General features: G+C 34.7%; 1 long non-coding RNA gene across 1 annotated transcript; it reads right to left on the bottom strand.

The window, feature by feature from the left end:
- Positions 1 to 10,519: 10,519 nt before the first annotated feature.
- LOC141626824 (uncharacterized) lies at positions 10,520 to 12,594 on the bottom strand. Its single transcript, XR_012536413.1, has 3 exons — positions 12,450 to 12,594; positions 11,442 to 11,503; positions 10,520 to 10,780 (listed from the first exon to the last, which is right to left on the bottom strand). It is a non-coding gene; the product is annotated as an uncharacterized LOC141626824 (long non-coding RNA).
- Between the last annotated feature and the right edge of the window lie 6,158 nt (positions 12,595 to 18,752).

Raw genomic sequence — 18,752 nt, 5'->3', positions numbered from 1 at the left:
TGTGACCTAAAGGGATCAACTGATCACCACCGTCAAACGACAATAACGTCAAACTCTAGTCAGTCAATCGTTACCAATTAATGTTGATCAGTTGACTTAATAATGAATCATCCCTTACGTATTCTTATTATGAGATTTAATTATGATGTTTAATCATGTGATCGCACTATTGTTGAGGACATTTACTCCAACAATCCCACTTGTCCGAGACAAGTGTGCGTCACCAATTCTCTTGTTCTATTACATTATCTCCCACTCAATGCAAGGTGTCTTGCAGGTCGTACTTGCATTTGATCATATCTTGAGTGGTTTCCTCGATCTGGAGAGTAACTGTCTGACCGAAATTATCTACCGTAGATACCTTCCGAGCGTGGCCACGCATTTTTAGTTCATTACTCCTCGAGTGGCCCTGAGATTTTAGATAACCCTGACAAGGGGATGGACAATTCCTATCGCACTATTCCCTTCGTACACCCACAGTTCATCATGACCCAAAAGATGCACACTCACCCCTTTTGACAGAATGGCTTGGGGCAAAAATCAAAATCAATCAGAAACTGTGCTGACTTGGGTGAATAGTCTTTAGTCAAAGAATTGACTCAAAAGAATATTATAGTATCTCTCGCCACGACCAGGCTTTATAAAAAATTACCAGAACTCTATAAGAGGTCACTGCCCGACAGAGTGTCCCATACAGTCTGCCTATGTGATCGACTAGTCATCTCTTATGGCTCTATGGCACTTGAACTTGCCATCAATCGCATCACACTCTAGTCACTTCGAGACGTCACCTCATATAAGCAACTAGGGGCCAATACTATGTTAATCCAATTCACTTTAATAGGGTTCAACGTTGTCCTTACAGCCTATTTGGATATAACAAAGTAATAAAAGAGTTCTTAATAAAACTAAAACGATGAATGTATTATCACATATGTAAAATTGATACCATATCAATTACTACATAATTTATAATCCATACTTAATATTGTATATAACTATACATCTCAACTTAATTGAAATGGCATGTCTTATCATGCTTAGCCTATGAAAAAGCCTTGGTTAGCAAGTTTTAGCAATACTTTGCACATTCCCTAACCTTACTATATACTATTTCCCATTCTTGTGAATAATCTTGTATTATAAGAACTTCTTTGAGTACGTGTCTAGATCCAATCTGGACATAGGCTCTCTTGCCTTTGAATAACTCCCACTGTCCTCACAGTGTGTAGGGATAGGACCTTCGGTTATTGGAACGAACTACCATAGTCCCTCCAATTCATAAAACCGAATCCTAATATCATCCCTTCCTTCTTGCATATCTCATTATTGTAAGTGTACTCAATTTCCGTTGTGTACATCTCATTGTTCAACTGCCTAGGACGTTTCTAGCAGATATCCTCCTTAATTAATATAGCCAAGATGGTTATCTAACCATCCTAATTTGTTTAGAATATGGTTTTTATGTAACTCCTTACACATAAATCCATCTCAATTCTAAATGATTAGCTTCATATCTTTAGTACTTCCTGAATACTAACTAATGAACTATGTGGCTATATAGAGACTTCTCTCAAAGATTCAATTTGTAACTTTTCGTCATACTCCAAGTATACGAAATTTAAGAATGGTGATACATCTTAGCGTAATGAATTAATCCCGCAGCGGAAGCAAGTGGATTCAATTTCTACATGTTCAACACCTTTGAACTTGTCAAGATTCTTATTAACATAAGAATATTCATTTAACGCTAATATCCTCTTAGAACTATCTTTATAGGTCTGGATACCTTAGAGATGTATTATTCTTCTCCTAAGTCTTCCATCATTCACAATGAACAATATGTCCCTTACATATAAGACTAGTAGCACCACATTACTCCCACTAAACTCCATGTATAAACAGAACTACTCGACAATTCGAGAAAAGTTTATCACATGATCAAAACATACAATTCAACTCCTTTACTTCTACTTAAGACTCCTTCTTAAGTTTTCATCCTATTTTAGGATAGTTGCGATTATCAAAACCCATGCAAGATGATTTTGAAATTCAACTGTCAAATCATATCCGAATTCAATAAAGCGTTGTTGTTGCGTGCAAAACTCTTTGCTACCAGTCAACCAAGCTAAGTAATCATCTTCATGTTTATGCTCATTTCGGACTCTTGTGGAGTTGAGACTAGATAAAGCATCTTAATTAAGTTACAGGTTTGTTACTATCAAAAATAACATGACTCCTGTCCACTTTAGATTTCGAAGAAATAATTACTGATTTTGACCAAGAAGGAACATCTTCCTATGTCTTATTCTCAGTTTGTGTCTCCTGAACACTTTCTCTCACTCTGTCTTTAAGAAATACTTTTCATTTCTTTAATAGACAGCATCACGAGCCACAAACCCTTTCTTCTCGTGATCATGTAGAAAGAGAGAGCATATGTTTACTATCGAAACAAGCTACAATTTAGGTACCATGCCTAACCATATCTCATATCAAAAGTAAGAGATTGTTTTAACCATGTTTTATATTAGTGGAAAATTTTAAATGCGAGACAACTTTTATAACAGAAATTACCACCAACTACAATGTAAAGATTTAATCATATTGTAATAAAAGTGAACTTGTGATACCATATCACACTCTTTTTGGTGCAGATAAAAGTCATCCTTTATTGTTCCTCATTTGAAACAAAGTACTAATACTTTGATTTTATAATCTGTATGTTTTGATACTCTTTAAACATTCATTGAACATATTCAAAGAATTTCTCTTCTTACCTCATTAAGTGGATATCAAGTATCTACCTAATTCGTTGGTAAAAGAGATGAAGAAGTAATAACCTTCTCTGATTGAAATTATATTCGACCATACACTTCAAAGTGTAATTAGGGCGAACATCTTGCTCTATTCATAATCCTTTTCAAGGAAAAATCATGAATTATGTTGCTTTGAATACAAGATTCGTACACACTAAGAGATTCCCAATCAAATGGTTTGGGACACTAGTCAAAATTAGTTTCTAAATGCGATTTTCAATGGAGAATTGAGAAATGATTGGGGTCACCAACTTGAGTTTTGTAAATATGACATTTTATTTCTAGTTTGAATATAATTACCTTGACTTGTATGGTCTCACCATAAACTTAATCGTGGTATGTAAGAGTACAACGCTTGTTTTAATTGCATAATGGTAAAACCCTTTACCTTCCGTGCAAAACTCAAATTATATTCTTATTTAGACATATTATACATCAGAATAATTATTGAGGTACATTTCTAAACACAAAACTAAAATGAGTACACTATTACACTTATATGTCCATGGATGAAATGGCAACTACCCTAGTTCCATTCACGTAAATTTCTGAATTTATTCTTGCTAGTCAAACGATAATGCCAAATATCATGACGAAATCCTCAAATTTGTATCAAATACTCATGATTTAGTATTTGGCAATAATGCTTTGTCAATGTCATAGATATTTAAGAAGGAATATGTTGGAGTCACACGACCAACTTCCTAAATCTTTACTTATTTGGGGTTTGTCTACATTTTAGTGTCTAACACTCTCTCTTTCGAGCCATGTATTATCCTTAACAATTAAGATAGGAACTTACTTCTTATTGTTCCCACTGACTTCAAGAATTTCTACTTGATGAAGACTTATTTTCATATAAATTCCTAGTTAATCCTTCACAAGGATGAACTCTATTATGGTATTTGGTTAATCAAAATTTCTAACAAATTAATTTACCAATTTAACATTATCATGTTCTTAACAACTAACGTAATTGATGACAAGTGTTTAGGTTGAGCAATAAGACTTTTGAACCATGGATGCATAGAAGATATAATCAAAACATATTTTGACTAACCATTACCTCTAGTCATATTTCTTCACAAGAAATCATACATAGTTTAAGATGCTAATCTTATATGACATAGGACAATTCCTATCGAAATCTATGGAATAGAACGATTCCTATAAAGCTAGTCCACAACCTATGATACGGTTGATTTTAGAAAGAGATTCTTTGTCGTTAGCAATAGTGGTTTAGTAGAGACTCGTGTTACAATCGAATGATATCGCATATGAGTAAGAGTAATGAAATAGAACAACATTAAAAAAACAACGAAAATGTGGGAAAATTAAACATTCATCGTTATATTTAAAACATTTTAGCATATTTTAGCATTTATATAATGACCTCCACCCAATTATATAAATGATTCCGAGACCCAAAAATTCATATTAAATCTTGGATGTGAGCCTACGGGCCCTCTACATCTCTAGCTAATATAATCTTGGTGGGTTAACCCTTTTAACCAATTCTACAATTAGAGCTCTCGGTCGATGAATTTACGTTAAGTTCATTTTTAGCCCGAACCTATTGCGGCTACGGCCGCTAATACTTTCGTTGAGATTAACCAAATTTTCAAAGTGTAACTATTTACTACCCCCTTACCCACCGTCAAATGAAGCACACCAAAAAATCGTATTGTACCCCTTATGAAATTGAGATTCATAAGTTCCTACCATTTGGTAAGGCTAAGTCTCAATCTTAATAACGTGAGAGGTCGGGTCAATTTATTATCTATCAAATTTAAGTGAACTAAATTTTCGAACTAACGATAATTATAATTAACACGGTCGAATACTCGATATGATATGCATACGTTGTTTATGGCGATTTGGCAATGCATGCAACATATAATGAAAAATGCATAAGCAATAAATAAATTTCCTAGTATGGCCTTCCTAAAATAGAAAACATAATAATCTATTTACAAATTCGGAAACCAACTCCATTGGTCCCTTAAAACTTCAAGTAACACGCTTCCCAAGGTAACACCGTCTTGATCGGAACACCTTTCCGATTGGTACCGTCTCGAAAGAATTCCGGAATTACAAATAATATTAAATTACATAGTTATTCCTATTATACATTTGTAAAAATGAATCTAGCAAAATAAAAGCGATACGAGATCACATAAAATTACAACCGAATCGGTAATCCCTTACATTACGGGTAAAACCGATTAAAACTAAGGTCATACTAAGATAAAATTACATAATTCAAAATTACATAAATAAAATTATAACATTCATCAATAAAAATACAGCATTATTATATGTGTCTAACATGCCAAATTAATGTGCCAAATCGTCCTACTTAAACATTATATCGTATATAATCAGGTTTTATGGAAATGCGTGATAATAACTTATTAAAATTACAAATCAATATTTAAATCAAATTTAAGCTCAAGTTAATAACCCTAACTTTCTTAGGACTCAAAAATTAGTCCTTACTCAATTTTTGACAATAATTCAACTTGGTTTTCAATTATTGCTTATTAAACTTCACTTAATCATAACAATTATGAAATAATAATTCCCAATAAATCATAAAAATTTGAAAATTTTCGAAATCACAATTTTGTAAATATTGAAATATTATCAATATTCCAAAAAATCAATAAAATTTTGCCCACAAAATATTTATAATTTATTTCATTAATAAATCGTATAAAACATAACTTTTACCATTTAATTCCAAAGTAAACATAAAAATTAAGGAAAAATCAAAATCAAAATTTTGAACATTCTTAAATAATTTCCAGAACCTGGAAATGGCAAAATTTCAACCAAAAATTTCGAATCTATTTTTATGACTAATAAAGTTTTGCTCTTTTATTGATTTTATCACATAAAAATCAATAAACATATCAAATCAATCAAAATTAAGTATGCAACTTTAGATCTGATGTCCATATCATATATACAACATTTGGGAAAAATTTCATGCCAAAAATTTTATTTTAGCTATTTTTGCTAAAAATAGTCACGATTTATATCATTTTAACCATTAAAATTATAAATCATGCATAATAAATCACATTTATCTCAAATTTTACATACAATCTGTAAAATATGCATGTAACAACATATTAAAATTTCATGGCATGTTTCGAAGTTTAACTATTTTTAGTCATTTAACCTCCATTTATAACATTTTTATCACATAAAAATCATAAATCATGCAATATTAATCACATTAATATGAAATTTTACATACAATACATAAAATATGCATGTGAGGTCATACTAAAAAATCACGACCAGTAGTGAAGTTTAACTATTTTTAGTAAATAAAAGTTTATTTTACTCATAAAAATGTAATTATTTCGCTAAAAATCATTAAAAAAAGCAATAATCATCCATAAATCATCAAAATGACCTCCATGAACACAAACTTTCAAATTAGAAAGTCTCCTCTTGTTGCACCCAAGAACAAGATTCCAACACTCTAATATGTATAATAACTAGATATGTTATTAGAGCTTCCCATTCAATACTATCAAAACTACTACACTTAGGGGGTGTTTGGTTGAGGGGTTTGGAATGGATAGGAATGAATTTGGGCAAATCTAGTGTTTGGTTGGCTTGTTTTGGAATGGAGTTAGATATCGGATGGATTCTAACTCCATTCCAACCCCCTAGAATCTCATACCTAAGTCTTCCCTCAAGTTTCGAACTCCATTCCCTTATAGTGTAAAAATAAACATACCAAACAAGTTTAGAGTGGTATGGGGATCTCAATCCATACCTCTATGGTATGAGATTCTAATCCATTCCATTCCACCATCTTGAACCAAACGACTCCTTAGTAATATTTAATTTCTAATAATAATACAAACTCTTAGTAATATTTTGAGGTATTTATGAGAGTTTTTTTAGAGAGATAAATCACTAGTCATACCAAAATAAAACAAGTGAGTTAGAGAGAAAAATAAGAGAAAACAATTCCTCTTATTTTCCTCAAATGGATCGTCCAACATAAGAGAGGGAGGAGGATTGGAGTGTTTTGCTTTTTATTTTTTTTATGCACAAAAGTTATCATTATGTTCATTGCATGCCAACAATAATTAACATTTTAATATTGTGACCAATGCATGATGCACTTGGAAACACAACCTAAGTATAGGCCTTATAAAAAACCGGTCCCTAGCTAGTTAAGTGTGCCAAAGTCGATTTTCATATTCGTCTCATGAATACGCGTAAATCGTAGCTTAATCGTCTTACACAATAAAGTTAATTCCCAATTAACATATTTTAATAACACTCTTAATATAATTATACGTATACAATTATACGTAAATATAATACGTACTAATACTAACACAATTAGTTAATTAGTACGATTTTATTAATTAACAATTAATTAATAAAATCCGCCTCTACCAATTTATTTATTTATTTAATTATCGTATAATTAAATAATAACTTTAACCGACATGAGTTCTTAACTCGATCTCTCTAAATTATATTACTCCACTAACTTTTAGTCAGTTTATCAAGGGACTAATTAAATTGTATCTTATACCAATAATTAGTTTAATATTGGGGCTTGTTCTTATAGGTGTGACCTAAAGGGATCAACTGATCACCACCGTCAAACGACAGTAACATCAAACTCTAGTCAGTCAATCGTTACCGATTAATGTTGATCAGTTGACTTAATAATGAATCATCTCTTACGTATTCTTATTATGAGATTTAATTATGATGTTTAATCATGTGATCGTACTATTGTTGAGAACACTTACTCCAACAAAAAGGTATCTGTTTTTTATAGTCATATTGTTTAATTCCCTATAGTCAATGCACAACCTCATACTTCAATCCTTCTTCTTTACAAATATAAGACAGGTGCTCCCCAAAGGCGAGACACTCGGTCTCACATAGCCTTTCTCTAGCAATTCTTCTAACTGCTACTTTAATTCCTCCATCTCCTTTGGTGTCATCCTATAGGGTGCCTTTGAAATTGGTCCAGTCCCCGATTTCAAGTTAATGCTAAAGTCTATCGCCCTCTTAGGTGGTAACCCAAGAATTTCTTCAGGAAAAACATCAGAAAATTCACACACAACTGGGATTTCATCCCTCTTAGGTTCGGCCTCTCTCGTGTCCTTCACGTGACACAAATAAATTTGACATCCCTTCCTCAGATACGATTTTAGGGTCACAACATTTATAAATTTCACTTTCGGTTTGATCAGAAAATCCTTATAAGATACTCTCACCCCTTTAGGTCCCCTTAACGATATTTTTCTTTGGTAACAATTTATAAAGGCTCTCTGTTTAATCAACCAATCCATTCCCAGAATTATTTCGAAACTTCCTACATGAAACTCAATCAAGTTTACAAAAAATATCACCTCACCAATCTTAATTTTTACATCTTTATATATTTTAGTACACCTTACAGACTCTCCCGAAGGTATCCCCACATTATCATTAATAAGAACTGGATAATTTAATTCTAGGTATTTGGCATGCTCACAAGACACGAATAAGTGGGTTGATCCCGAATCAAATAACACTAAAGAAGGTTTAAGATTCACAGAAAATGTACCCGAAACGATGTGAGTGTCGTTCTCAGCTACTTCCTTCTCAACCATAAATAATTTCCTAGCTGACTTCTGATCCGAACCTTGAACAGTTGTAGCTGACTGGTTACTCGCCTTTACTCCACTTGCCTGATTGCAATTACCCACATTCTGCCTCTGATATGAACCATTCCCATAATTATTACTCCCTTGGTTAAGGAACTAGTTGTACCTATTGTTGTTGTTGTAGTTACTTCTGAGGTTATACCCCGAATTGACTCTATAACCGAACTGAGGAGTCCTGAAACCACCATCTCCATTACCATTATTGTAGTTATTTTGTCCTCCGGATCTACATTCGGCTCTTACATGGCCAAACTTCACACAGCCAAAGCATTGTCACTTCTGGATGAAGCCTTGGCCGCGGCCTCCACTAACCCCATAGTCGTAGCTCCCACCATTATTACCTCCATAGTTGCCCTGCCCGGCCTCATCAGAGAAATAGGCCCGGAACCTGCTTCTTACTCCCACCTGCTCCTTCACTAACCGTCTCAACTTTCCTTTTCTCCCCCTTTACTTTCTTCTCCTCTTTTATCATATCTGTTATCCTCTTCGCATGACCAGCTCGCTACTAGCCTCTTCTTTATGCTCAATCCCTTCTCGAACCTCATCGCCAGCATCTTTTCATTGAAATTTAGGTCTGCTACATACTCTAAAAGCTCCATAAACCGATTATGATAAGTATCTACTGTCATGTCATCTGTCATCTTGAAAGAATCGAACTCTGCCCTCATCTTGCTCCTGACATGTTCGGGAACAAATGTAGCCCGCAGAATCTTTTTAAATCCTTTCCACTTCACATACGGACTGTTATTATTAGCAACAGATTCTCTTATGGCCTCCTTACTGCGAGTCCACCACAGCCTAGCTTTTCCTTTCAAGTAGAACGGAGCTTGATCCACTTGCATCTCCGCCGGAGAACTCATTAGCTCGAATATGTTGTCAAACTCGCTACACCAGTCTCCTAGTAATGATGGTTCACCCATGCCATCATACTTTGTTGGATTGTGCCTCGCAATAATGACACTCATTTTGCAGGATCTTGGGTCGAACTCTTAGCCTTCAACGCAAAAGTCAAGGCTTCATTTGTAGCGATCAGTCGGTCTATCGGTCTATCGGTCTATCTCTTCTTGGGACATTGTAGTAGGGACGGATTTCTTTGGAGGCATTATGAAATTCTATTAAGAATAAATAAGATTTATGAGATGAGGAATAAGCATTTACAAAATTGGAGCTAATATATTATGTATATACTACTATTAATTGAAGAATAAATATAAATGATAAGAATAAATCCCTGCATCAACAATAAACTACTCATTTGGGTTTATTTCATCCCGAACTCGGGTGAATAATCTAGAAATCAGCCCTCTTAAGAGCACAAATTTCAGTCCTCAATCACTTCTATCCAATCTAACATTCACTTTATCATACACTAAACTTAGTACTTGGCATAAGGGCACACATTCCGCATGTTATATTCACAATATAGTGCACAGAAGAATTCACACGCTCACTTACACACTAACATGTTAATTAAGCAAACATTAATCACCACACATGTTATAATGCAAATGCAGTATGATTTTTTCCTTTCATTTGGCATATTTTATGGAATCTTGGCATTGGGCACTTTAAATTAATTTCTCTGAACCTTACGGTTCTACACCCTCCACGAGTACTTGCCTTTTTGCCATTAAGGCCAAATTTTATCATATTGTACCTGCAACTTTCGTTAGTTACACAAGCATACAAAATAATAGATAAAAACATCCACTCTAACTACCCACTCTCACTTATTCTCACCGAGGTGCCCGATTCAAAACTAGAAGGGCCATAACCCGAATAAAAAACGTCTCCCTAACCCGGGCTAAGGGGGCTCCTAATAGTTTCTACCCGGTGTTCATTTTATTTAGACACATCCTAGGTTCATTTAATTCATTTGTTTTATGCCCTAGGACCGTCGCTCTGATACCACTTTGTAACACCATCGCTTATCTAAGAGCCTTAAGCTAGACATCTCAAATAAAAGACGGTGTTAGCATCTTAGTTACCTGAGGCAAATAGTATAAGAAACAACCGAGTCAAAGGTACTTTAACAAAAATAAGTACTAAAATAAATGTCCGCAATGGACTTACAATTCCCACGGCTAAAAGCCACCAATAAATGAAGTACTAAACAAATTTAATTACAACTGACAAATTTAAGCGAGAACTAATAAGTAAAGTCCAACTACCAATGATAAATAAAAGTGATGACTCGAGTCCTAGCTCACACGTCCCACGTCCCAGCCAAGCAACAACCATGAGCTATACCTGCTTATAAATCTATCCCCATGACGGAAATAGACAATTTAAAGACAACAATGAACACACAATTCAACAATCTAAGAACCATAAAAAAATAAAAGGACGACATGCGAATAATATAAAATAAACAATGAAATGAATACGAAGTCACAATGTTACGGTCTCAATAATATGTCGCAAGTAGTCTGTTGTCGAGGCTCTCAGACCAAGCACAACCACACCATGTGGACTAGCCGCGCCAGGTCCAGGGCTAACTCCTTACACTATGCCTTGCATGTCCTATCCAAACCAAGGTCCACGGCCCTTCAACATCCCCGTGCCTGGCCTATCCAATACACAACCATCTCGCTCTAGTGCCAACAATAATATGTATCCACAATGCCAAAGGAATAATATAAATGTCGAGTATATGCTACCTCAATGCCAAGTTAAAACTCAATGTAATATACCAATTCATGACGAAATAGAATAAAATGCCAATTTATGTTATAAACATGACAATAATCTCAACAATAAGAATTAACCAGCAACAATGACCACAAGAGCATGACTAAGATGTTAACTAAGGTCACACACTTCACAGCCCACAATATTCAACAACAAAACCAACGTATGACAACAATGCAAAGCAAACAAGCACATAAGAGCCCCGCATACAAATGTTGAGTAGCTAGCCTACCTTTGTGCAAACGTCCAAGCTCAGCAAATAATACTAGAATGTTTCCTCGACAAAGCCGTCACCTAACAAAGTAATTAACATACAATTACTACTAACCCAACTAAATTACAATACATAAATAACTAAGCAAATCCGTCACCAACACTACTCCTAACCCCTCGGTAACACGGGTTCAGCCGTATTAGCAGCCAAAACAGTCCCTTGCCTTTATAATTTATTAGTTTAGAGCACTGATTGTTGAGACCACGAGCAAGGCATCAATGACCAGTGTCTTTTTGAAAATAATAGCTGTTACTAATTAGAGATAATAATCCAACAAAATAAGTGAAGGTTTGTTAATATATCATACCAGTGTCATGACAACTAGGGGACAATAAGAATTAATTTAACTTATAACCCACGATGGCAATCACTAAAAGATTAAGGCCTTGTATGCCTACATTAATCATGGATAGTTATGATATTAAACAATGGATACTATGTCAATTCAATATTGCGTCTTAAAGGTCTTTTTCGAGTATCTGAAATAAGTGGAAGATATTTACAGGCAACATGTTCTTGACCTTAGGTTTATTACCATAACTACCATAATTAGAAGCACATTCCAAGCACTCGACTAGGACGCTCCTAAGTCCTACCCCATAGTCAATCGACCAGCACACTATGTGAGTCGATCGACACCAGCTACAACCAGCCGAAGACTTCCTCCCATTAACACACACATAGGATCCTATATTCACATCCAACTAGCGCCCAACAAACCCACACCACCATGTATAAGACGGTCTCAAACGAGCTATAAGATGGTAAAACATTTTAACACAACTCATCCTAGTACAATCTAGGCTAACCAAACCCCAATCAATGGTCAGTCAACACAATTAAAATCCGTCTCAACAACCATAATGAAAAACCCCCAATTCGATTTCTAGGGTTAAGAAATTTGAACCATACACTACAATAATAAGCTAATAATCGAATTAAAGATGATAGGATAGTCTTACTTACGAATTAGGATGAAAATAAGCTAAGAAATCGTCTCAAATCAGATCAACGAACCCCAAAATCCCTTCGTGTCCTTCGTCGAGTTCGTCGCTGCTCTATCCTGGTTCTTTCTTTTTTTGTTGTTTGATGTTTATATGAATTGGTTTTCTAATTGTCTAATTTAGCCTATATATATTTTCCAGAAAAAAACCGGTTCAAGCCTACCAAAACCGGCGGTTCCGCCCGGTTCACTTGCCTAAGAAATAATAATACGCTCCTTCATATTTTACTTTCGTCTCATAAATTATTCAATCCCGACTCATAACTTAGCTTATAAAATAATATATATATATATATATATATATATATATATATATATATATATATATAGATTTAGGATCCGGTGAGAACGACTATTCAGTGAGAACGGTGAGAACGAACCTCCTCCCTTGGATGAGAGTGAGATTGAAGGCTGAGATCACACAGCTCAACCCATATCTTTTATTTCACCCAAACAACTAATACACCTTACCACCCCCAATCACATCCAGCAGTAGCTGGCAATCACTACCACCGCCGTCGACATCATCGACAGCCACCATCACCGCCATGAACATCACCGGCAGCCACCACACACCATTACCACTACCGACCGCACATATTAATTCTTCAATACTAACTTTGCCTTCAACCTATTCCTTCCCTCTCTCAAGTATCGATATCTTAGATTAGCTTGAAGGTCACCAACAATGGCGACGAAACATAAGGGGAACCACAACAAACCACCAAAATTGGTGAAATAAAGTCGATTCTCAAAAACCTCAATACACCAATCAATACTCCACTAATTTGATGCTGACTATTCTAATTTGCAAAAAATCGACCTCCAATTCAGATTAACTTCAAACAGACATTGAAAGTACGCCGAAGAGACGCGTGTGATGGGAAGTGACTGTCGGAGCTACTAATCAATATGTGCTATCTGGGTTCTATATTGATGTATCTGAAACCGATTTTTATGTACCTAGAAATTAATTTTGTGTATCTAACCATTAGTTCAATGTATCTACCATTGATACACAAAATTAGTAAGTAGATACATTAAAATAGTTAGTAGATACAATAAAAAAAAAGGTTTGAGATACATCAATTTAATTAGAAACCAAATACAATAATTGCATTTCAATCAAACTTTGTATTGATTTATAAAGAAAATGAAGTGCTCGTTGAGAGGAACCAAATACACTCCAATTACCATTTCTGTTGGGCGTCACTGGCGCATAACTGATAACCAGGCCAGATGCTGGCGCAACTCCGGCAACGGAAGATTCCTCATAATCGTAACTCGTCGATGATAGCCAAATGCGATGAGAGTAAGGGAGGGGTGTTGATAAAATGGTCTCATTAGATACTCAGGCGAAAATAACGAGAGAGATTGGTGGTGGTGGTGTTCGTCGGCGTCTGCTCAGGCGGTGGCTGGTCGTCCGACGGGCAGTCGTGGCCAACAGATGTATGTGGTTGTGCGATTTGAGATAGGAAAAGGAGATCAAGGTTTGGGCTTGGTTTACTCTCTCTCTCTCTCTCTCTCTCTCTCTCTCTCTCTCTCTCTCTCTCTATATATATATATATATATATATATATATATATATATATATATAGAGGCGGGATCTCGTGAGTTTGGTTCTTACGGTGAGTTGTGAGTTTGAAAAATCTCAGCCATTGATTTAAGGAAAACCAACGCCTGAGATTAAAACTAAAAAGAAAAAAAAGACCCGACATCCTATATCGTCTTTCTTCCCCATAATTCTATCTTCATTCTCCCTCCACCTCCAAAACCAAAAATACCCAGATTTGGGTAAAAAAACGATTAAAAAATAAAAAATACCTAGAATTTTGGGCAAAATTAGTATACTAGCAATGATATCTCCGCAATTTCACGAATTCTACCATTAAATTCAACAATATCGTCAATTTTCGACATTTTTGGTGCCCAAATATGGATTGTGTTGCATCTTGCGTTTCAAGTGATTTTTAAGCACTCGAGTCTCAACATTGATGTAGTAAAAATTCAAACATCCGTCATCGTTGTTGGGCGATTCATAACTAAATTTATTTATACTGCCCAAGTCCCGATTTAAGATTAAGGAAGAGATTGGGTTTATTGTCTTAAAATCTGGGTTCGGTTGATGAATAATTGAAAGATTGGGTTAATTAATTAAGAAAGGCAAATGGGGAAGAGATTAGGTTTATTGTCTTAACCTTTCTGACGTGGTGATGGAGACAGGGAGAGCGGAGCCATGGTAGTAGCGTGGTTGAGTCAAGTCGGAGGTCGGGCTCGGAGTTGCAGGTGACAATTGTGGTTATCAGTGGTGTCGAGGCTGGGTTCAGAGGAGAACCAGGAGTTGAGTCTCGTTTCTGGGTTGAGCCATAGTGATGGTCGATGTCGGGTTGAGTAACAAGCCAAGGTGGCTGCTGGCTGCTGGCTGGTGGTTGCGCGCCATATGAGCAGAAGCTGCAATGGTGGTCGAATTGGGTTAATTAAGTGGAGGATGGTTGTTATACAGAATTTGATAGAGGAGGATCAAGGTGGTTGTGGATTGGTGATCAATTTGTTGATGGCGAAGAACGAGTGGATGAGGAGGACGAAAGTGGTGGTTGTGGAGGCGAGTGAGGAATGTTGGTGTCGCCGCTGCTGGTTGATGCGGGTCAAGTACTTAGTAGCCATCAGTTACCGTCAACATGTTGGTGCTCCGATCTGTTCATAATCACTGACAGTCCTTGGATAAACTTCATATTAGAGCTATTAGTATTTGGCAAACTCGGCTAGAAGTCAAGGGGAGGATGTCCTCGCGCTTCAAAGGGAGATTGATCATATTGTTAAGGAGACTAATGAGAAGTATGGTCAACCGGGTTATGAACCAATTGTTTTTATCAATGAGAATGTTTCGACTTTAGAAAAGGCTGCACATTATGCAATATCTGAGTGTTGCATGCTCAACTGTTTGAGGGATGGAATGAATTTGGTTCCAGATAAGTATACTGTGTGCCGCCAAGCGAGTCCTGTTCTTAGGGAGGGTAAAAGGAGTGTTATAATTGTCTCGGAGTTTGTTGGTTGTTCACCGTCACTTAGTGGGGCAATAAGGGTAAATCCGTGGAACGTGGAACGTGGAACAACTTGCTGAATCAATGCATAACATGGCCGATTTATTTTATATAGTCTGATCTGCTTGAATTGCTCACTCGAGCTTCTTCTTTGTTTTTGTCTGGTAATACTTCATATTAGAGCTATTAGTATTTGGCAGCTAAGTTGTTCAACTAATTGGCTTTTTCTATGCATTTAATTCAATTTGTGTTGGTGTTGGTATTGGTATTGATAAACTTGTTTGTTGTGAGTATACTCTTTTTTTAAGGCTATTAGCTCAATGACAGAGCATTGTACGATATTGTACAAGATGTGGGTTCGAGTCCCTCACAGTAGAATAACAGCACAATAACACGTTACACGTGGTAAAAAAAAAAGAAAAAAAATCAAAGTCGTAAAAAAAAATCAAAGTGACCGGAAAAACATCACAATAACAGCAGAATAACAGTAGAATAACAGCACAATAACACGTGGTAAAAAAAAAAGAAAAAAAAAAATCAAAGTCGTAAAAAAAAATCAAAGTGGCACCGGAGTAACATCCCAATAATACCAGAATAACAGCACAATAACATGCGGTAAAAAAAGGAGTAAAAAAAATCAAAGTAGTAAAAAAAATCAAAGTGACACCGGAATAACATCACAATAACAGCAGAATAACAGTAGAATAATAGCACAATAATACGTGGTAAAAAAAAGAAAAAAAAAATCAAAGACGTAAAAAAAATCAAAGTAACAGCAAAATAACATCACAATAACAGCGGAATAACAATAACAGCACAATAACAACACAATAACACGTGGTTAAAAAAAAGGAGAAAAAAAATCAAAGTCGGAAAAAAAATCAAAGTAACGGCAGAATAATATCACAATAACAGCGGAATAACATTAACAGCACAATAACATTTGGTAAAAAAAAGAGAGAAAAAAAATCAAAGTCGTAAAAAAAATTCAGGTAAAAAAAAGAGCACAATAATAGCATAATAACACGAGGTAAAAAAAATAAGAGTAAAAAAAAATTTCAAGTAAAAAAAATCCGATACAAAAAGAAAAAGAAAAAAAGGTAACATAATGAGTAATTTAAAGAAAAACATAAGAGAAAACAAAAATCAAAGTGGTAAAAAAAAGCATAATAACACGAGGTAAAAAAAAGAGAAAAAAAAATAAAGTAAAAAAAAGTAACATTAGAAAAAAGAGAAAATAAGTAAATGACAATGGTTTTATATGACATGTAAGATTTGATCTTGGCCACTCATCTCTAATATAATCTAGTGGCTGAGATTCCCCCAACTCACAACTCACCATAAGAACCAAATTCACCAAATCCAATCTCTCTCTCTCTCTATATATATATATATATATATATATATATATATATATATATATATATATATATATATATATATATATATATATATATATATATATATATAGAGGGATCTCGTGAGTTTGGTTCTTACGGTGAGTTGTGAGTTTGTGTACTCACGACCATTGGATAAAGGTAAAGTCACTACCGAGATTGAACTAACAAACCAAAGACGACAAAAAAAAACAATCACCCCTCTTTACTGAAAACATCCTGCAACTCTTTTCAATCCACCTCTCTTTCTCTCTCCAAAAAAAAAAACAATTTAATTGAAAGATCTCGAATTCTCGATATACTCTTTTGAATTCACACAACATTAATCACCGAATTTCATAAACTAGTCAATCGATAAGGGATGATCGTGAAGTCCGATTTAAGATGCTTCACTTGCCTTCGACTTTGAAGTTCAATCGCTACATAAATGAAGAGGATCCGCTTCAAGTCCAAGATGTCATGCTTCTATTTTTGGATCATGTCGATGCTAGTGTCGTTCCAGATGATAATGATGTTATAATGGCTTGTCTTGGTGATGTGGACGATAAGGAAGGAAAAGCTGATCATAAGACGGAGATTAGAGAAATTGTCGCACAAATCCTAGCCGATGAAAATTGTTTGGGTCTATGATTTATACAGCAGGTTGGTTCATCCGATTCAAATTGTCTATTTCCTACTGTGATGCTTTTTCTGTACTGAAGATTAGTCCGTCGATGCAGTTCCTATTTTAATGTTGTTTCGTTGGGTCTGATTGAGTATAACAGTTTTGCAGGTAATTGTCTACAATTGTTTGCGGAACTTACAAGTAGGAAATCAATTTTTGCGCTACAAACTGTCAAATGTTTACTGAAGGTGGTAACTTTTGTATATGCTCGCAAAGTATAGAGCTGAACTTCAAAATTACTAGCTCGATTAATTAGTTTCTTGGTTAAAATTGTTAGGCTTGTTGCCGTATGATCGATACCACTAAGTTACATTTTTATTAATGTCCTTGGAATATATTGTATGTCAAGATGTCAAGTATGTCAAGTATCTTTGTTATGTTGTTTTGGTATGGCAGTTTCGGTTCAACTGTTACAAATTCAGAATGCTACTATTATTCTGTTCTGTTTGCTGCGTTTTAGCAGAGCTGAAACTTTCAAAGCGTCATTATTCTTTAATGAAGTTCAGTACAAGTGTTTATACTGTCGACCATTTGGATCGTATCGTGTATATGTAGCCAATATTTTTGCTAAACATAGCTTGGAATGAATTGTGATTATATTTAAGCAAGACAGTATTTATTTTTTTATTCAATAACACCAGAATAACAGTACAATAACACCACAATACCATCAGAATAACAATACCACTTAATAACAACACAATAACATGTGGTAAAAAAGCTTAAACAAATCAAAGTAGTAAAAAAATATCAAAGTGACACCGGAATAACATCACAATAACACCGGAATAACAAAGACAATAACATTGATAAAAAAAAGATAAAAAAATCAAAGTAGTAAAAAATCAAAGTGACAGGAATAACATCACAATAACAATGAGAATAACAAAGAGAATAACAAAGACAATAACACGTGGTAAAAAAAAAAAAAAAATCAAAGTCGTAAAAAATTCACAAGAATGCAATGAGAATAACATCACAATAATAAATGGAATAACAATAACAAAGACAATAACATATGGTAAAAAAAAAGAAAAAAAATCAAAATCGTAAAAAAAATCAAAAAAAATGAGAATAACATCACAATAACAAATGAATAACAATAACATCACAATAACATGTGGTAAAAAAAAAAGAGAAAAAAAATCAAAGTCGTAAAAAAAA

The sequence above is a fragment of the Silene latifolia genome, chromosome Y (assembly GCF_048544455.1).
Source record: "Silene latifolia isolate original U9 population chromosome Y, ASM4854445v1, whole genome shotgun sequence".
NCBI classification, from domain to species: Eukaryota; Viridiplantae; Streptophyta; class Magnoliopsida; order Caryophyllales; family Caryophyllaceae; genus Silene; species Silene latifolia.
Note: the sequence above shows the minus strand (reverse complement) of the source record. Positions and strands in the feature narration are given on the sequence as shown.